Source organism: Buteo buteo, chromosome 3 (genome assembly GCF_964188355.1).
Source record: "Buteo buteo chromosome 3, bButBut1.hap1.1, whole genome shotgun sequence".
NCBI classification, from domain to species: domain Eukaryota; kingdom Metazoa; phylum Chordata; class Aves; order Accipitriformes; family Accipitridae; genus Buteo; species Buteo buteo.
Window position 1 is genome coordinate 107,833 of NC_134173.1, and position 22,146 is coordinate 129,978.

The following is a 22,146-nucleotide window of genomic DNA, read 5'->3' on the forward strand; positions in this document are numbered from 1 at the left end:
TAGGGTTTCCTCCTTCCACATTTTAACCAGTATCTAGTCCCCAGGTTTAAAATTATGAATTTTTAAGTCCAACGGGGGTCGTTGCACAATCAGTCCTTGTTCCCAAAGCTTGTTCCGATGTTCTGCTAATTGCGAAACATATTCATTAATTACACGATCTCGAATTAAAACATTCGTCTGCGGACTTTCAATTCTATAGGACATACCATACACCATTTCAAATGCTGATATTCTTACATCTGCCTGGGGTCTAGTCCTGAGGATTAATAGTGCCATGGGTAGGCATTTAATCCATGATAATTTGGTTTCTATCATTAATTTGGTCAAAATAGTTTTGATTTCTCCATTCATCCTTTCAACTTTTCCCGAACTTTGTGGATGCCATGGTGTATGGTATTCCCACTTAATACCCAAGCTTTCTGTTAGATCTTTAACAATTTTTGACACAAAGTGTGTTCCTCTGTCGGAGTCGATTACATCAGGTACCCCATATCGAGGTATAATGTGTTCAAGTAATACCTTAGTAACTTGGTTTCTTTTCCTATTTGGACCTGATATTCTTGTAAAAGTTCTTCCAGAGCTTGCCCAAATAAGTTAGGAGATTCGGTGAACCCTTGAGGTAGTACTGTCCATCATAATTGTTGCTTGCGACCTGTTTCTATGTCCTCCCATTCAAATGCAAAATAATCACGACTCTCTTCAGCTAAGGGACAGGCCCAAAACGCATCTTTTAAATCAATTACACTACACCATGAGTTATGGGGGCCCAATTTACTTAGCAACGTATAAGGATTAGCTATCACTGGAAACCGTGTAATTGTTCTTTTATTTATTTCTCTTAAATCATGCACAAGCCGATATTTTCCATTTGCCTTTTTTATAGGCAAAATGGGAGTATTAAAAGGTGACATACAGGGTTCCAAAATCCCTTGTGCTAGTAATCGATCTATTTCTGGTTTTAATCCTTTCCGTCCTTCTAAAGATATAGGATATTGCCTCACCCTCACAGGTGTGTGGGGTTCGGAAATTTGAATTTTAAGTAGTGGTATTTCCAGTTTACTTATTGTGTCCGGAGAATACCACACATCTGGATCAATTTGTTCTTGATCATTTACGGTTAAAGGATAAGTAGACACCATTAGCTCTTGATTTTTTACTTTAATTTCCAATTGCAATTCAACAATTAAATCTCGTCTTAGCAGATTAAATTCTGCTTCAGGGACGAGCAAGAGTTCACCCATTCCAAATTTATTTTCTGTTTTAAATATCACATTTTTGATTTTATTTACTTTAAAGGGTTCCCCTTTTTACCCCAATTACTTGTACTTTTTCAGGGGAAACCTTACATCCCTCAGGTATTTGCCGAACAGTCGATTTTTCAGCCCCGGTGTCTACTAAAAAGGTGAACTCTTGTTTATGGGGACTTATTTTTAATTTTATCAAGGGCTCACGATGACTCTGGTCCCCCAAAATGTAGAGCCCCTGACTTTCCTATTCCATTTTTGATATTCCCTCATCCCTAATCCTTTCTCTACAATTCTTTTTCAAATGTCCCATCTTGTTACAATAAAAACACCGTCTTTGTTCCCTCTTCGTTGTCCCATTTTCCTGTCTTGCTCCAGAAAACCTATATCCCCCGCCTTGATCCCTGCGACCTTCTCTTACTGCCGCTACCATCATTCTTACTTGCCTTTTACTACTTTCTTCTTCCCGCCTTACATAAACTTTCTGAGCCTCCCTTAATAATTCATCCAATCCCCTATTTTGCCAGTCTTCTAACTTTTCAAGTTTCTTTCTAATATCCTCCCATGATTTTGCCACAAACTGAGTTTTAAGAAGTGCCTGTCCAACAGGATCATCTGGATTTACCCCAGAATATAATTGAAGTGCTTTCCTTAAGCGTTCCAACCACTCGGTTGGACTTTCATCTTTCTTTTGCATTTCATTAAATGCCTTATTGATGTTTTGACCACGGGGTACTGCTTTTCTAATCCCCTGGATTACTATAGTTCGCAAGTCTTGCATATGAGTTCTATGACCTGGGTCTTTTATTATTGACCCAGAGGTTTAGCTGCTGTCTTACCCAGTCTTCTTTTGACCCGTAGACCGGCCAAAAGATTTCTTTAGAAATCTTCTTCCCTCCCCATATCTTAGTACAATATTTTATCATTTTATCATTTTCTGCTTATCTTTCCCTAGAGTTCCAGGGAGATATCTCCAATTGTCTAAGAGATGTGCCAGAGGGGTATTCTTAGGTACTGTGGGTACCCTTCCCATGGGAGTCGAAGGCTTGCTGCCCTTCGCCCCCATCTTCTGGAATATCCACAAACACACACTCAGTCGCTCCCCTTGTTCCTGGCCCAGTCCCTCGCGGGAGTTGGGAAACGCAGTACTTAAGGGTCCACACTCGCTTGGTTCAGTATGTCGAACCTCTCACTCGTTATATTCCAGGAAACCCAATCCCGCCCGAACGGCTAACCCGCGAACAAATTCGCAATATACTCACACGTCCCTGCGTCTTCGTCCGGACTCCCGTGCACAGAATTTTTATGGGATTTTACCGGTTCTCCCTTTGCTCTCTATCCTAGAATTTAGGTTCGTCGGTAAGGTTGAAGTAAGCTGTTGGTCGCGGGGCCGCGGAGTATCGCGGGGCGCCTCCCCGGAGGACCAAAGCCCACCGTTCCTTATCCGAGTCACGGCACCAGAATTGTCATAAATTGAGACCACAACGGACTATAATCCAATTAAAATTTATTAATTGTAGCAAGTAGGATAGGAGCAAAGAACAGCGCTGGACGGCAGGGGAGTCTGCGCTCCGCCGACTGCCGTAACTAGCACATTCACACCCCTTGTTTTTATAGTTTTAGTCCTTAGGTTTTTAATTATCTCATACATATTACAGAACTTGAGCTCCTGGTTGGTGCTTGCAATCTTCCCGCAACATGCGCATTCTTCAGTTTCTCATATCTTCTTTCTCAATCTTTATCTTGTTCTTTTCGCAGGCACAGTTCTTGTTTGACCTATCTTTGTTTCAAGTGTCGGGAAATTGCTCGTATCCCCCTTTCTCAATCTTTATCTTGTTCTTTTCGCAGGCACAATTCCTGTTTGACCTATCTTTGTTTCAAGCGTCAGGAACATTTTCTTCACATTCCTCACAATAATCAGTACACCCCCACACATATCAGTAAAATCGTTAGTACATCCTTATTGCTTAACCCGAGGGTTTAATTAACGGTTAATTGTTACAATATAAAGATGAATTAAAATTAACTGGTTTCAGTAACAAAACGTATTTCCCAATTACTCATTCTTAGCTTTGATAAACAATCTTTGCCCCACATTTATCACAGAGCCGAACCCACCCGAATCGAAATGAGCCAAACGGAGCTGAGCCCAGCCGAAGTGAGATGAGCCGAACGGAGCCGAGCCCAGCCGAAGCGACATGAGCCGAACCGAGCCGACGGGAACCGAGCAGAGCCGAAACGAGAAGAGCCGAATGGAGCCGAAACGAGAAGAGCCGAAGAGAGCCGAAACGAGAAGAGCCGAACGGAGCCGATCCGAGCCGAAACGAGAAGAGCCGAGCGGAGCCGAGCCCAACCGAAGCGAGATGAGCCGAACGGAGCCGAGCCCAGCCGAAGTGAGATGAGGCGAGCGGTGCGGAGCCGAAACGAGAAGAGCCGAGCGGAGCCGAAACGAGAAGAGCCGAGCGGAGCCGAAACGAGAAGAGCCGAGGGGAGCCGAGCCCAGCCGAAGCGAGAAGAGCCGAACGGAGCCCTGCCCAGCCGAAGCGAGATGAGCCGAGCGGAACCGAGCCCAGCCGAAGCGAGGAGAGCCAAACCGAGCCGACGGGAACCGAGCGGAGCCGAAACAAGACTTGCCGAGATGCCGTAACGCGCTTTGATTGCCCGGCAATAGCTGGAGCCCACCGACGCACGCCACCACGCATGCGCCCCTCCCCAACGCCACTTCCCACCTTCGGTCACCGGTCAGCAGGATCCGCATCCCCGTAACGATCCTCTTCGGAGCATCAGCTGGATGAGGGACGACTGACAGCTCAGACCAGGAGAGACCAGACACAGGCGGCAACTACTTACTGGGGGCACAGGGCTTACGTTGCCCTGCCCTTTCCCCACTCGCAGCCCGGGCAGTCATCTTCATCGCCTCCGTTCCAAAAAGCACCCGAGTGGCTGGAGCGTTTACAGCAGTCAAGTGCAAAGAACAGACCATTCGCGTGGTCGCTTCTGTCCCTGCCCCCCCACCCCCCGTTATCTAGAGAGGAGAAGCAGCACAGGGAGCCTGCAAACGGCAGGGGGGAGGGGGGTTGTCCCCTGGACCAAGCCCCCAGGGACTGCTGTATCCCTCTGCATGTGGCATCAGGGTTGCGGGAGTGACAGCAGCCAGTCAACAGATGCTGGCGACAGATTTTAAAACCAAAAAATAACGCCTGGTTCAGCTGACAGCCTGAAGGCAGGCCACAAGAGACCCAAAGCTGCTCTGTGCCAGAGGGGCAGCTCTGTTCAGCAGGAAACGCCGCGTCCCAGCGCACCAGATGCCAGCGGCCCACCTGCAAGCGAGCGATACCCTGGCCACCCTGGGGCTCAGTTGGGGTGGGCGCACCTTTCCTCACCTCCGTGCCGTCAGAACTCTCCTCTCCCAATCCTGCGCGCACGCAAGGCTTCTTCTGCGGGGTTTGTCTCTTACTGAAGAGACGCTGCACGGTGTTACTTACCGCCCCGCCCTCCGGCATGCAAAGGAAGCAGCCGTGAAGCAGGGATAGCAAAGAGGCCTGTCGGGATATTAGTAGTCCTCAGCAGATGACCGTAGAGCCCTCGAGGTTCCATCTTTGCTCCCTACAGGAGCGTGGCTCCGCACTCCTTGCCGCTCCCGCCGGCAAGCGACGCAATTGCCCTTTGCTGCCTGCAACAGGCAGTACCTGCACGGCCCCAGTACTGCTGCTTACAGAGCGAGAGGCGCTCGCTATAAAGCGGCAATGAAGAACAAGGACGGCCCGTCAAGATGGCAGGACGAACATAGAGAGCCTCCAGCATTAGCCAGGCGGGGCTTGCAACTCACCTTGTGTCGTGGTTTAACGCCAGCCAGCAACAAAGCCCCACGCGACCGCTCACTCGTTCTCCCGCTCCCAGTGGGACGTGGAGACAATCGGAAGGGCGAAAGTGAGAAAACTTGTGGCTTGAAACGAAAACAGTTTAATCATTTAAAAGAAACAACAACAACAACTTGTAAGGAAAAGAAGAAAAAAAAACCGACAGAGAATGGGGTGCAGGCAGCATGCCAGGGGTCTGGAGCCTGACGGATGATGGGGGGGGGTGGAATATGGAGGAGGGAAAGGAAGCGGGGGGGGACGGGGGGGACACGGGACAGGAGATAGAAGAGCAGGGGATGCGGGGGGAAACAACTCGCGTGGGTTAAAAGCTCGCATGGGTGAAGGGGGCGGGCTGGAGCAGCGGGGGGCATATATGGGGGAGAAACACACGCCAGGGAGAGGGTAGGTGAGGGTACAGAGGTGCACGGGGGGACACGGGTGGGGATGACCTACCCCAGGAAGTCCACCCAGGATGATCCACAGCAGGTAACTCACCTGGGATAACCCGCAACAGAGCATCCACACCAGATAATCCACGCTGGGAGGACCCCCAGCAACGCCCCTCAAACTGCTTGTGCTTCACCCCCAATCTTCCCCAAACTGGGGAGTTTTTTGCTTTTTCAAAATACTCAGTTTGGGGTGTGTTTCAGTGCTTTTCCACAACATAAAAAGGGGTGATCTTTCGGTTGTGGGTTTGTGCATGAAAATGGGGTGGGTTTTTTGCTTTCCAGCTGCACCAATCCAGGCGGATTTGGCTTTCCCAGGAGTCCCAAAGTCGTTTGTTTCTTTCCGTTGCAGACCCAGAATCAGGGGGTTTGGGGTTGTCCTGGTTTCGGCTGGAATAAAGTTCATTTTCTTCTGACTAGCTGGTACAGGGCCATTTTGGATTTAGGGTGAGAATAATGTTGACAACACCCCGATGCTGTAGTTGTTGCTAAGCAGTGTTTATACTAAGTCAGGGACCTTCCAGCTTCTCATACCGCCCTGCCAGCAGAGGCTGGGGGTGCACAAGAAGAGTCGCTGAGCTAAAGCAGGATTCCAGGTAAACAGGTCAGCTTGAAATACACCACCTCCTTTAAAAGTTAAGAGCGATTTGAACACTTAAAATCAGCATTTAGGCTAATCGATACCATTTTGAACACCTTCTTAGCATACAAGTAAACACTCTTGCCGGTGTTGGAAAACGTCTCCTCCCTTCCTTACAGCACTGCTGCAGGGAGATAACCCTGGGAGGCTGCGGGACGAGGTCGTACGCAATCAGAATCTACGCTTACGGATCCACTGCAACAGCTACAGCCCTTGCGCTGCTGCTGCTGCTGCTTTGCATCTTGCTTGTTTGGTGAATAAAGCTGAAAGTGAAGTGGAAAACTCCAAAGAGCAAAATGAAAAATAAAGAATAAATCTCAATAATTCACTTTACACTAAAAAGGCGTGCCCATGTTTATATACGTCCAATAAAAATACTTATACTGTGAAAGTATTTGATTTTCCTTTTCCATCACCTTAACTTGCACAGCTCTGAATTCATACCATTAAATTATCTCTCTCCAAAGTACACAGTTATAATGGGACTAGGGTTTTTTGTGCGTGTTACAGAACGTGGAGGGACACCTGGCCAGCTGAGCTGCCCAAGAGAGGTGCTACTGAACTGCCAAGGAAACGCACCATTGAAAGCCAGACAGAAAGAAAGTACTTCAGAGCACTCCGTCAAAACATCAGGAAAAAAACCCCATAACATTCAGTTGCCTCTCTTTTTAAACGTTTAGAAAAATACCTAAACTGCTTACATACACCTAACAAATCATATACTACAGCTATTTGGCAGTTGCAGTTTAAACAATGCAAGTCAATTTGTAAAATCCCCAGTGCTGCAATACCTCAGACAACCAAAAACGACTGGCGGGTTTCCTAATGCTTTTGGCAGTACTGAAGCATGCAGAGCAACACGTTTTCATGTTGTCTCAACTGTTACAACTGAGAAACCAAAGACCAGTGATGCCATCAACTTTAGGAAGATGGGCTGTGCTTGGGGCTTTGGAAGGAAATTGAGTTGTTTTTTTTTTCTTTTTTTAAAAGAGAGTGAAAAGTCTCGTTACTGATGACTTCTACTGTCAAGTTGATCACCTCTGAATATCCACTCTGACGGGAAGTTCATAAAACAAAATTTCTTTGAGAGAGAAAGACTTCCATTTTGGAAAATCTCTTTCCAACTGAAGTCAAAATTACACACTGTAGGTTAAAGGAAAAAATACATTACTGAAGCAGTAACTCATCAAAAACACCTCAGGACTCACTGTCACTAGTTACAAGGCTACTAATGCTTCCTGGGAAAGCCTGGAAAACACACAGATGCGACGCCCGTTTTGTCCTGTTTTGTCCACGTCTCTTCTTTGACCTTGATTGCTTTTAGTACAGATGCTAATTATCTCCGTAACGTTTTTGAGTACTACTATAAGATATTAAAAAAAAAATCATTGACTGTAAAAGCATAAAGCTTTTATCATGAAAACAAAGTCTGTTTCTTCAGAACAGCTGAACTCTTACAAACAGTTTCTTCCCTCTTTTAGGACAAAATTAGTTTCACAGTATCATTTACTAGCAAGCACACAGAAACAGAAGATTATGCTTTCAGGAAGAGAAAATACACTGAGGGAAGTAAACTTTGTATAGGTGTAACATGCTCCGGAACAGAACTTATTTTTAGTATTTGTGTTAAAATATTTCATGTAAAAAAAAGTAGAAGGAGACTTGGCACACTCTCAACGTTAAAGTCCGTACCGCAAGTACCTTTGGAAAAATGCAGACACACATCGTAGGCGTACCTTGTACTTGCAGGCCACTACGGAATCTTTCCATCTGTCTCGTACCGTCACGGCAGAAGAAAGGGCAACCACGGCGAAACGGTGCCAGCTGACATCCAGCTGAGAGAAGAAAAAAAAACATTAGCACAAAGCTGGGTAGGAATCCAAAGCTGCCTTTTTTTTGTGAAGGTTTGTGAAGACAGTACGACTGAGCGGAGGAAAAAGTATTTTTGCGTCATCTTCGGTACAGCTGTTGACACAGGCCACTAGAGCTTTTGCATGTTTCAGACAACTGTGCCTTTTTTTTTTTTCCTTTCTTTTTTGACTCACTGGCAACTTTACTTTCACTAGAACTCACTTTCCTAGATACACACAGGTGACACACATAGAGACCTACCTACATTTTCTCAAGCCTTAGTATAGCCGAGCCTTCATCACCCTATACGTCCCAAGTTGAGTATTTTTGCTAAAGAGCACAGTAACACATCTGTCCTTGTGAACTGCCTCGTTGCAAAAAAGGAATCATTTTTTCCAGGCCGTTGCTCCAAACGGGCAAGATCTTTTAAAACTGCAGTTGTGCCACCAAATCCGCTCAGGGTCCCTCCTAGCTTTTGACCGCCCTGAGATTTAACAGGCACACGCTCCATTCCATCTTCCAACAGCAAAAATACGTTAACGCTCTCGGACCCAGAGTGCAACCCTACGGATGTCCACGCACACACCCTGCCGTTTTGATGAGGAGCCACTGAGCACCCCTGCGAGCACAGCTGCACGCGCCAGATCGGTTTCCCCTACGCCCCGAGTTACCGGTTCCGGTGAACGTAGTTTCTGACGCTTTAAACCGAAAACCGTATCTCGATGCTTCGCCACAGTAGAAACGACCCATCGCCAGAACGCTACAAAAACGCAGTAACACCAATTGCAAACCCACAGCAGCAACAGCTCCAGAAATATTTAGTCTAGGAACAAAGGAGAAAAACAAAACAGCTTCATCTCATGCACAGGGGAGCGGCAGGCAGAGAAAAGGGTCGGCATTCTGAGCCCTTACAGAAAACGGGCATTCTCCTTCCGAGAACATGTGTCTCATAGGTCTTGCAAGACGAGGCTTCCCAGGCACGGAGCCTCGCTCGCTTGCACACTATGTGGCCGTACCGCACCGTCGGTGCTGCATACGGACCCTGCGGACTACAAAGAGGGATCCTTCCACACGCGGAGAGGCAGGCTCTCTCTTGCCTGCAGCGGGAGGCAGCTGCCGGCCGGCCAGCCTTCCATTTCTTCTTCTCTACCTTTCTGTGGCCTCTCCAGCTTCAGCCGCAGCAGCTCCTGCCCGCAGCCGGTAAGCGCCCCGCCTGTCCCTTCGTGCTCCCGCGCCGCGAGGAGAGGGAGGCCGGGCAGAGACAGCCCGTGCGAGCTTTCCTTGCCGGCGGCGTTTCCTCACCGGGAGGAAGCAACGAGCGCGGCGGCCCCTCCCGCCGGTGCCGCATTGCCGTTACCGTCGGACGGCACGTGCAGGACCGCGGCAGCCCCGCGCACTCGCAGCCTCCGAGCTGCAGTACCGAACATTGGTCGCGGGGTGGCAGCGGCGAGCGCTTGGCACAACGCGCCAGCGCGCATGCGCGGCACCCCAGCCGCAGTACGGAACTCTGCTCAATAGGTGGCGGAAGAGAGCGCAGGAGAAACGCGCCGCTACCGCGCATGCGCGGCTCACGAGCTGCTGTACCGCGTTTTGGTTGCCAGGCAACAGCAGGAGGGCGGCAAAAGCCGCCACCGCGCATGCGCGGCTCCCGACGGCCAGGGCCGCGTTTTGGTTGCCAGGCAACAGCAGGAGCGCCGTAAACCGTGTCGCCGCGCATGCGCGGTGGCAGAGGCGTCGTGTCGCACTTTAGTTGCCAGGCAACAGCGGCGAGCGCCGTAAAAGGCACACCGCGCATGCGCCCGTGCCGAGCTGCCGTAATGCGCTCCGGTTGCTGGGCAACAGCACGAGCGCCGTAAACCGCGTCGCCGCGCATGCGCGGTGGTCGAGGCGTCCTGTCGCGCTTTGGTTGCCAGGCAACAGCGGCGAGCGCCGTAAAAGGCGCATCGCGCATGCGCGGTTGCCGAGCCGCCGTAACGCGCTCCGGTTGCTGGGCAACGCCAGGAGCGACGCCGCGCATGCGCGGTTGCCGCGACGCCGTGTCGGAGCTCCGGCGACTCGGGGGAAGGCGCCCGTTGGCCGCGCCTGGGGGGTGCCCGCCTCCGTCCCCTCCTCCCTTCTATCGGCTCTCGGGGAACTGCCCGGCGCTGCCTTGGCCCGGCTCGCCTCCGGCGGACCGGGAGCCTGCCGCGGCGGCCGCTTCGCAGCTTCCCGTCCCGCCAGCCCCCGGCGGCCAGGAGGCACCCCTCGCCACCGCCACCGCCGGAGCGGATCGCTCGCCTCACCCGCGGGCCCGGCGCTCGCCCGCTGCCGCCGAGACCCGCGCCCTGCGCGCCGCCACGGTGCTCCCGGACGGCGCGCCGGAGGGCTCAGAGCCGGCGCGCGAACGCCGGGCTGCAGTACCACACTTTGCCCACAAGGCGGCAGCACCCGACGCGGCGGCGCTGCTGCGCACCTGTGCGGTGCCGGCGCTGCTGTTCCGCGCTTTGCCCGCTGAGCGCCCGCCCACACCGCGCACGTGGGGCGGCACCGGCGTTTCCTTACCGGGAGGAAGCAACGAGCGCGCCGGCACTCTCCCCCCGTGCCGCACTGCCGTTACCGTTGGACCACGGTGGCACCCGTTACAGGGGCACCACCGCGCCTTTGCAGCCTCTGAGCTGTAGTACCCCATTTTGGTCGCCGGGCAGCAGCATCCCCACAACGATCCTCTTCGGATCATCGGCTGGATGAGGGATGACTGACAGCTCAGCCCAGCAGAGACCAGACACAGGCGGCAACTACTTACTGGGGGCACAGGGCTTACAATGAAGAACAAGGACGGCCCGTCAAGATGGCAGGAGGAACATAGAGAGCCTCCAGCATTAGCCAGGCAGGGCTTGCAACTCACCTCGTGTCGTGGTTTAACACCAGCCAGCAACAAAGCCCCACGCGACCGCTCGCTCGCTCCCCCGCCCCCAGTGGGACGGGGAGACAATCGGAAGGGCGAAAGTGAGAAAACTCGTGGCTTGAAACGAAAACAGTCTAATCATTTAAAAGAAACAACAACAACAACAACTTGTAAGGAAAAGAAGAAAAAAAAATGACAGAGAATGGGGTGCAGGCAGCATGCCAGGGGTCTAGAGCCTGACGGATGATGGGGGGTGTGGGGTGTGGAATATGGAGAAGGGAAAGGAAGCGGGGGGGGGACGGGACAGGAGATAGAAGAGCAGGGGATGCAGGGGGAAACAACTCGCGTGGGTTAAAAACTCGCATGGGTGAAGGGGGCGGGCTGGAGCAGGAGATGGGGGGTACATGGGGGAGACACGGACGTAGTGGGGAGGGTAGGTGAGAGTACAAAGGTGCATGGGGGTGTACTAAAACCAGATGTGCTGCTTCACAGAAATACGGTCCCACCTGAATTCAGTAGGGTTTCTTCTGCTCTTAAACATTAATCAGGCATTTAAAAGCTTCAGTAGACTTGTAAACTCAAACCTCTGACAATTTATGTAGTCTTATCATTTCTGATATCCAGGATATGTGAAAATAAAACTTTTAGTTCTACAGTTTTCACTGAGAATGATATGTGTTAATCTAAATCACACAAAGTGAATAATATCATGTTAGCCATGTAGCCTTTATTAAGTGGTTGAAATTAACTTCTCAGGATCTTTTAAGCTTCTAAGCGTAAAATAATTAGTGTAGCTTACAGATGTGGAAGAGAAATATTTTGGTATCATAACCAAAGTAGTCTTCTCCTCTATGAACGGCAACGCAATCTGTAATACTGCATCAACACTTCAAAACCCATTCTGTCTCTCCCCTTTTCTCATCCAATGTTTTCTTTTAGATATTTCAAGAAATTCTTTGTCTATCCCATAAAATGAGAAGTAGATTATCATGGAAGAGCTCCAAAGATAAAAAGTTAATGCATTAGACTAGCTGTGATACAAAAATTATTTGAGATACATTTATGTGTGACGTTCTGATGAATTATCTAGTTGTTTACAGTTGCTCGGACTTCTCTCAGTAGTAACACACTGGCAATGTGCATGAACACAAGAAACTATTCATGGGGCATATTCATCCTTTATGCAGTTAAATGAAGTTTTTAAATCACAAAAAGATTTGGCTGTTATACAGTCTGTTTAAATTACACGATAGTAACCCAAACCTCAAGACCATGTCTTTCATACTTTGCTCTGTTTCAGAATAATCTCAGCTTGCAAAGCAGATCAGTTTTCTGTAACACAGATAACCAAGGTTCACACAGTCAGACTTTTCATTTAGAAGGGCACAGAAAGAATCATAAAGAGACCAAGTATCTTTTCCTTAAACATCGTGTTTACAGACAGCTATGTTACCTCAAAGTGCTATGAAAATTACTTTCTCTAAAACTATGTTCCATTTATTATTCCTTTTTTTTCTGAAAACGATCTCATAGCTTAATCCTTATAGTAATTTTTTCAAGTTTTCATTTTTTCTAATGAGTATCAACACATGAAAACTCTAAATAGTTTAAGCAAAGTCAGTATTTGCTACAGTTGCACTTGATCCAACATCCCATTTTTTTTTCCAACAAGAAAACAAGTTTCAACCAAGTTTCTTTCAAGAGCCATACAGAAGGAGAAAGTACAGATTCTGCTCTGTCTGCTAACAAGTAGGTGAAGGAGCTGCTACCGATTTGAAAACTATATAGGCTCTGCTGTGCCAATTTTGAACTGGGGAAGAAAAACAGCCCTTCTTGTTTCAATATTTAGGTCCGCTTTTTCTCATTTGCAAAGTAGATCCATTGCCTTGGGAGCCTGACTAGAATTACCTGGAACAAACATTATTTTTGCATAGGATCTGTTTCTTAGCTGAGAAAACAGTCACTATGTCTTCATAATAATACTACATGATTTCATCAACACATTTCTGTCTCAAGGGGCCCAGTTCTATTTTATTTTCTAGTAACACATTATCTATCTAATTCCCGTCTCTGACTTCAGAGATAAGCAGCATACAATTTCTTCAATGTCTGCTTATCACATGAGGAAGTCAACAGACCTCTTTTCACAGTTACAAGCAGTTTTCAAAGATGTGACAGTTTGCTCCAGTCATCAGCTGACCCTGAACAAGTTGGAAAATACAAAAGGATCAATAAATGTGAGAAAGACCTTTGGTATTAGAGAACCCAGACAAACTGGTGTGGCTTTCTTCCCTATTGATTCAAAAAGAACGCTGTTTGACTGCTGCTCATACTGATAATCCACAAATTATTTGCTACTCTTTTTAGCCAAGGGCTAAGGCAGTACCATCAGCAACTTCATAATATACCCTGAAACAAAAATCAGATATTACAGCTCCAAGTCTGAGGAAACAGCACCAATGATTAAGACACCTGTAACATGGAAGGCATGGTAAGTGGCAGTTGTATAAGGCGCTAGTAATTTATCAGGGCTCTCTTTCAAATGCTGACATTTCCTGTGACTTGGATTTTGCCTATTATTATGAGTTCATTACATCACCTATCACACAAGTGTAACTTTGTTAACTTTGAAATAAAAGCTGCTAGACAATATACAACACAAAGTTAGACAAGCGAGGGAAGTACACAGTGATTTCACAGGCAATCTGGAATTGGTCTCCTGACTTTAATTCCTGACTTTGAAAACGTCTCTCCAAACGATTTACCATCTTTCACTAAGATCCAGCAGCAGTTCTCTCCTGTGCCTCATGCTTTTCTTTAGTCAACCAAAGCCCATGGAGCTGCGCTGCAAGCTTGAAGACCAGTATGCCAGCTTCATGTCCTATTTCTGTCACCTGGTTTTTGGGTACTGTTTCTCGCTAATCAAAAGGCCCAGTGATTCCTCATCACACATCACACCTGAGTTAGTGCAGCCAAACATTATTTTTTGCAGCACTACATTTGCACAGATTAGCTGTTGAACCCTCCAGATGATGTACTGCTTTTCAAGAAGGGTGTAGTATAACTGGTGAGAGTCTACAGGAAGTCCAAGAAGGTGCTCAATGATGTACAAAAGTCGGACTTCAAAGTATAAATTGAAAAACAGCTGCTTAATCTGGAAAGGGCAATACTAAAGAGAAACAACGTTTAAACTCTAAAAGGTAGCTATAAAGAAAAACTTTTGTGTACATCCACTGCACACAGAACACGGAATAATGGGGCTTAAATTACAACCTGAAAAATTTAGGGTATGTAGCAATCTCTGCAACAGTAGTAATAATTACAGGAAATGTTTAAAAATAAATTAGGCAAGCATTTGTCAAGAATGATACAGAAAGTTGATCATTCACCTTTAGAATGAGAGCAACATTAGACTATCTTTAAAGGTTCTTCTTTCCCCATTGCTGTCCCTCTGTGTATTTCTACCCTCATCAAACACAAGCATCATCCCCAGCTGTGCACTTACAATTATATATGCATATGCACATGTCTACATATGCAAATTTATTTCTTAATTACACACAGTTGAAGGAGATTACTCATAGGTAAGCCAATTTACATAAACAGCATTTGAAAGTTAAACACCTCAGCTTCTTGCAAAACATTAGCCCAACAGAACACTGGGAGCGGTATGTAAATCCTTATTCCAAAACTGTGTTCTCTTAAATCTCATGAAAACCATTTCTAATATAAAGCCTAACTTGTCTATTTTCTGACATTCCCCTTCTCTGTCATCAGGTACTTGTTAGACAGTAAAACAACTGACTGGGGGCAAACACCATAAGTAGCAAAAGAGCTGACTTCTGTAGCAGTTGCATATCACATCTGAATAAACGTTAGTTTAGTGGGTATATAGGTAGATACACATTCATAAATGCACAAGAACTGAAAGGAGTAATCTGTAACTGGTAGACTAAGAACTCTACAATAGCACACAACGTAAATCAACATGCATCTACAGGGAAGGGAAGTACAGAAACATCCTTCTGGATTAAAAAAAAAATATGCTGCAATGGTAGGAAAAGGTACTTGGAACGCATTACTTGCAATCCACTGAAACAATGTCTGCAACAGCAGTAAGAACATTGGCAAACTACCTTCTCTGTTCCATAGTGCCTTGAAACCAATATTGCATTGTCTGTTGCCAGTTGCCATTAGCAAACAAAGGCATTACAATCAGTAGAAGCGTGTAGGGCACCAAAAATGAAACTTTTGAATATGTCACATACAAGGCCCTCATTCTCATTACAGTCTACAAGGTTACACAATTGTAAAATAACTTGTGAGAATGAGAATCCTGAAGTCTGCCTTGGGTTAAATAAGTTTTAAAATTGCGTTTTGTTTTGTTTTGTTTTCCCAAGGGTTTTAGAAATAAAAGCATCTTGGTAAAGTGATTCTCACACACTGCACAGACACACACAGTGTTTCTCCCGCTGAGAGAAGAGTATCAAAATACTCTTATCTATATGGTAGACAGAGTGACCGAGGTCACAGGAGAATCTCTGCTTTTCCACTAATTACAAGCAACAGGCCAGCTGCTTTGTGTCTCCTATGCAGCCAGAGCGTGCAGTCGCCTGATAACTTGTTCTGAGCTATTGCATTTTAATCACACATACATGTGGGAATACCAAGCTGACTGATTAGGTTTATCAGCCAAAATAGTTTACAGCAACACAATAGCTTATAGCAATTCAGGAAGCTTAACATTGAATCTAGTGGAATTTAGGTACATGCTTATATGGTTTGATGAACAGAACTTTTATAAATGAAAAGGAAACAATAGAACTTATTTATATGTGACTTCAGAGCATACAAAAGGTATAGTCTGCAAACCAGATATCAATTATTAGCAATATTTACCTGTTCAAAGGGCATCATGTAATGTCTCAGACTCAACAAGCATAAACTGACAGACTGTTATGATTTGAAAATTTTACAAAAGTTCTAATAATGTACCCAAAATGGAGGTGTTTCAGTGTTTGGGCTAGACTCATTGTCTCCAGTAAATACGTATCTTAATTCTAACACAGGATAAAAACTGATTTATAAATTTCCTCTTGTAAAAATGAAACTGTTCCAATTACACTGTTCACTCATATTTAAGATATTAAACAGTGCAAATAAGAAGTAACTTTAACCAATCCCTCCCACCCAGCTACAAACCATGACCATACACAGTCCTTGCAGACTACACAAGACCCTGTTTCATTCCAGCCATATCATTAGCATAAGCTGTGCAAACCCATTTAAATCAACAGGTTTTTCAGGCATAAAGGCAGAATCCAACAGCAGTTAAACCACTTCTTACAACTGACAATGTAAAACTTCCATCACTGATGATAGCACCATAACAAAAAAGAATGGGTCTTTATTGTCTTTAATGAACTTGAGGGGCTGCAAGAAACCAGTGAAGTTACGAGCATGGATTCTGTAATGTCACTATCAGCATAATTTCCAGATCAAAGATCCAGCCTCCTGTTAAGATGATCAATATAATTTTGATTTCAGAGGACAAGTCATCACAACACTACATTAGGTAGAGTATAAAACCTTATCATCAGATTCTCAGCTAGTTTAAGTCAATGTATTCCGCTGAAGTCAATGAAACCAAACACACTACCATACGAAAGAGATCTTTCAGTGTGCCTCAGACCTGGAAAACTATCTTGAAAAATTTCCATTTTAACACTTTTAACACAAATTCTCTGCATTTCCCACGATCTCTCAACATTGAGCAGTAGTAAGACCCTAACATTTACTTACAATATATTTCTTGCATAACATTAATTTTTATTTTAATTTTAAAAGGGGCAACTAATAAATAAGAATTTCGTAGCTACTCACAAATATCAATAAGCAAATACATTTGTTCCAAGATTTAAATTACTTGTATAACTTAAAGACTATCAAAGGTCTGTAAAGTAAAATAGATACATTTACTTACTAATGTAGGAAACTACAGACAAACTTCAGGAAATGACCAAAGGTGCAGAGGATAGGCTAATAGGCTAAGGTAGAAAAATAAAAAAACAAAACAGGAGTTCTACAGAAAAATGAGCGAGCAGCCCACAGCATTGGCAGACAACAGACTTTTTATCCCCGCTTCCTCCACCCATTCTTCTTCTCCCCTCCCCCCCCCCCTTTTTAAAGGAAGTAATTTTTCTGTTGTGAAACATTTTGTCAATGATGTAGTGGAGGACAAAAGTTTAAATGAGTTCAAGAGAGGATTAGCCGAATTCGAAGACATGTGGCAACACAACTGCTATAGAAAGGATCTGCATCATGGTGAAATGCAAACAGCTACTCTGATAATGACACATTATTATTCACTAAATTTGCCTTTTACCCTGTTGTATAGTTACTAATGTTGAAAAGAGTCACTGCTGTGCAAGAAACTAAAACTTACAGCGCTTTATGCTTTGAGAGAACTGTGGCCCATCAGCTCATGGCTGTGAAGTCTTACAATTTAATGTGTTTCATTTGCACACCAAAAAGTTCTGAGGTGGACTGCTGACTGTATTCCATAAACTTTACTTATTTGCCTTTAACTGTTGCTCCAAATATTTTAAAGTCATCTTAAAATAGGTTACTGGTTTGATTACCCTTCATACAAAATCCTCCTTCAAATATACATTTCTCTTTTTTCAGATTTAAAGCATGAGCAGAAATCACACCTGCATAATCACTGAAATCAGTGCCTATTTTTTGATATACTTTAGCAGCATCAGAATTCGTCCTCAAGTATCGTTCATAAAGCAAATGCTTCATTCTTCAAAACTTTTTTTAGCAAATGTTAGTAATGTTGCACCACAGACTCTCACGCCCAGTCACACATGTTCTTCCTGAGACTGTTATGCAGCTTAGTATTTTAAAAATCACCATCCTAACTGTATACTTGATACTGGTTCTCCCCTTTTTAAAGTCTGATGTTAAGGAAATGCTGCAAGTACTACAAAACCAGGCAGACTTGCTTGTTCTTGCCAAAGAGAAAAAGGTTAAGCATTATTAAAAAATAAGACTATTGCCTATCTTTAAGTAAGTATCCATAAAGCTATGAACATGAACTGTATGGTGGCTCATTAGCATCAATATTTGAACATGGCCATGCAAAATGTCCTTCAGTTAAATTTCAAACTCTATGAAATAATTGCTGGGCAATTCCCCAAGGATAAAACATCTATTAAAAGCCAACAGTAAGCCAGAAATCTCTTTCCATTTCATATGGTAAAAAAAAATATAGTGAATCCTGAAAAAAAGAAATAGATATTAGACAGGGAAAGACTACATAGTTACAGGGCAAGTAATGAAACATTTACTGTTGTGATTTCTTTTTTTATTTAAGTCATCACAATAGTTAGACAAACATGGAAACATTTGCAACAGCAATACTTGGGTCACTTTAAAATCTTGGAAACACTGAAATACAGGTCAGCAAAAACTAATGATGTGGGGAGGGCACTTTAGGTCTTATTATTTTCATACACATTCACACACACGCACACACACGTATCTATATACACACACTCCACAACTCCAAAGAGCTATCTTAACAATGTCTGCAAGGCAACTGAAATAGTAGGCAGAAAGGAACCATATCCATACTAAGACAGTTAGCTGTGTCATAAAACTGAAGATCACTGCAACCAGTGCCATCTTAAAGAAGAAAAAAAACAACCAAAAAACCTGAAAGGAATCATCACTGTGCATGTCATAAGCATGAAGTTATTTTAACCTGATGACTACCCTGCTCTAAACTTTAAGCATCATTAAGTTTTATGTATTTTTAAAGTCTAAGGTTATTATTTTAAATGACCTACTTGTAGTGGCAGCCTAAGTAGCACTCTGGAGAACACCACAGTGTCCACAACTTCTACAGGACAGCACAGTATGATTAAGCACTACATTTCTAGGGGAGGAAAAACAAAAAATGCCACCACTCGTTTATTCAATTGAAAAGCTTATTACCTGCACTTCCAAAGCAACAGGCTACAGGAATACTGAATGCAAAGTAAACCAGACCTGTCTGGAATACTTTGACGTCTCAGCTCCAAGTTACACATCTTTCCGTTCGTATTTTAATGGATTAGCAGCATTTGGATGCACAGAAACTGTCTTTACAGTGATGTCTGCAGACCTCCGAGTCATAAGTTAAAATGTCTTCCTAAAATACAATAGTCTTAGCACTTCCTCTGAAAGGAGTGAAAAATCCACAACCAGGGAAGGAGGATGTGACGCAATACCAAGGTTTTTTCCCAGGGATAACAAAATCCTGAGAGAACACAATGTTTGTGCTATCAGAATAAAAATCCCCAAAGAAACAAAAGTTTACCTTTCCCTTTGAAAAGTTGCTTTTGAGTCAAGATCTGCTCTTTTTCTCTCCCAAGCATGAAACCTCTCTTCAGCTTCAGACTGTTTTCTACTGCAGCAGAAATTTAGTGCACACACTGGAACCTGTATAGAAACTTATTAAAAAAAACCCAAACAATACAATAGTACTACAGTGGCTAGAAATCTTGTAAGTATTCTGATGAAAAGACTCAACTTATTTCTAGGAAATGAAGCGTTTGGGGCCAAAGATAACAGATGATGTTCATGTAAGGTTAAAAAAAAAATTATTTTTTTTTTTTTTAATTGATGTGTTGAAAAAAGCTGGAGAAGGAAGTGGGGACAGAAATGAAAAACCATTCAGGGAGTCAATGGTATAGACTGTCACCATGCAATCTAAATATTATAATTGCAGATCATAGAGTCAGAACAAGTGAGTAAAAAGTAGCACACTCCCTGGGAGAGGGGAGGGAGTCTCTTTCCCCTTTAATAGGTTAAAGCAAGAAGTCCTCATTGTATTTCAAGCCACGACCGAGCTAGCAGAAGACAGTTTTTCTGTCAGATAAAGCAAGGCAAAGGGATCAAGTACAGCAACTTCCTTGCAGCCTCTTGATCCTGAGTGCCCTTCTTCAACTCTTCTTCTGGTGATGGGAAGGCAAAGCATGTTCTGTTCTTGTGAGCCCATACTGCTTGTCTCTATAGTAACAGCAGGCACCTGTGATTCCTCTCCAAAGACATTTACACATAGAAATCAGTTGAGTGGTATGTTATGGAAGCATAAGCTGCAGTGGACATGATTTAGAATCAGTTATTTTTTTGTTCATCGTGACAAAATAAAACCAGCAATTTCTTACTTTACAGAAATTCTCCTGAAGTAGTAGTTGCCTGCAATAGCTGGACGCAGGACAACCACAAAGCCACGGATGAAATGCAAAGGGTAAATGTATTTTCATTACCTTGCCAACCGGCGGATCCCCGAAGCAGCACCTGGGCACAGACACACGAGCGGGGATGCAGGCACTGCTGAGCTCAGCCCATGCCAGGGGATTGCCGACCCCGCTGTTTTCGCCGGTTTATCAGGGATTCATGCAGGTGCAATGTACCACTGTCCTTTGATCCTTCCCACAGCAGGACAGGAATCTCAAGCGTGTTCGACAGGGCACCTCTAAGTCTGTCACAGGCCTGTGTTACCTAAACACCGATGTTCTACTTGTCAAGCACACAGGGATAAACAGCAATTAGTATGATATATGTATACTTCTGCACGCCAGCTGCAAGTCACTTGAGCGTGTTTATAATCCTCCTCGCCAAATGTCCATTATTATCCCACGTTCCACCCCCTCGTTCAAGGGACTGCTTCCACTGGGGCTGGCAAAGCTGGAGCTGTCCATTTGGGCTTGCAGGGTGTAGGGCAGGGTAATGTAGAGGTGTGTAATGAACACATACAGAAAAAGGAATAAACCTATCCCTACCATAATGCTTTGAATCAGGTGTCCCACCCATCCTGTCAGGGAATTGAAGTGCTCAGCCAGCCAGGCACCACCAGTAGATTGTTTAATTTGATGCGTTAAATCCTGGAGATGTTGAATGTCATCCTCTAGGCTGGCTGATTCATCAGTTACCTTGAAGCAACATATGCCTTCAAGATTGGAGCAGCGTTTATGGTGTAGAAGGAGGAGACAGTCCGCCACCAGTTGACTTCGTAATGTTTCTGGGCATACACCACCCACTCAGAAAAAATAGCAATGATGAACACTAATATCAAAAGCACTTAACATAGTATAATTCTGTAATACAGCTACTGGAGTTGGCATGCCAATAAAACACGTTGTCAAAAGATCTGCAGCTGTTAATCAATACAACTGAAAAGGCAGATGAGTTAGTTACAGTAGAGGTGAACCAAATCCAAGTATTTACATGTTGATCTTGTGGAAATGCATCCAGGGCATGTGCTTTTACTACAAGACTACGAAGCATGATGAGCCAACCTGTGATAAGGGAGGAAAACAGGAATGTCGTCTCCTTACAGTAATACATAACGCCGTTGCTCCAGCTCCTTCAGCTAGTATTACTCCAGGTTTGATAACCTGATGTGGGGTAATTGCCCACACAGATTGAAGAACTATGGCTTGCAGTTTTTCAGATTGAACTTCAATTCGATGTTGGATTTGTGACACCAATAACACCGTTCCAATGCTATGTATCTCCTCTAGAAAAGGCACAGGTATTCGTCGAAGACACCTGAAATACAAGAGCTCGAGATAAACCAGACAATTGTTTCGTCCCTCCAGCTGGACACCACCGGAGTCTCTTGGACTCCCCTGGAGTGCCTCCCAGGTTATTGGGGCCTGGAGGTGGCATTTTGTCACTCTGAGGATGACAAAGCCAGTGGGGGGTGGCTGTCCTCAGCTAGCTTTCGCCTCAGCTACCGAACGGGTGGGTGAAAATGAAGCCAGACCACCCTGGCAGTGCGCAGAGAATAGCAACAATCAAAGAAGGCAGACGCCCCATCCCTGCAAACATTCAAGATGGAGAGACAGCTCTTTGGAGAAGCAGAAGCCTTGAGTTCTGACGGGAAGAAGTTTTGACAAGATTGCGCAATAAACAATTTAAAAAAACAATTAAACCCCCAATAAAACCCAATTAAAAACCAATAAACCCCAATCAAACCCAGTTTAAAAACCAAAAAACGCTCTCCTCTCTTATTTGGCACTTTTGAGACTGCATGCGGACTCCCGTGTCCCGTTCTGGTCTCCCCAGGACAGGAAAGACACTGACAAACACGCGCCGTGTTTTGCAGAGGGCAGTTTCCTGAGGAGAGGCAGTGGAGAGGGAGGTGCTGATCTCTTCTGGCTGG

General features: G+C 45.0%; 1 long non-coding RNA gene across 1 annotated transcript; it reads right to left on the minus strand.

The window, feature by feature from the left end:
• Positions 1–3,995: 3,995 nt before the first annotated feature.
• Positions 3,996–8,653, minus strand: LOC142028825 (uncharacterized). The gene is made up of 3 exons (XR_012649717.1): positions 5,600–8,653; positions 5,074–5,190; positions 3,996–4,977 (listed from the first exon to the last, which is right to left on the minus strand). It is a non-coding gene; the product is annotated as an uncharacterized LOC142028825 (long non-coding RNA).
• Positions 8,654–22,146: the final 13,493 nt, after the last annotated feature.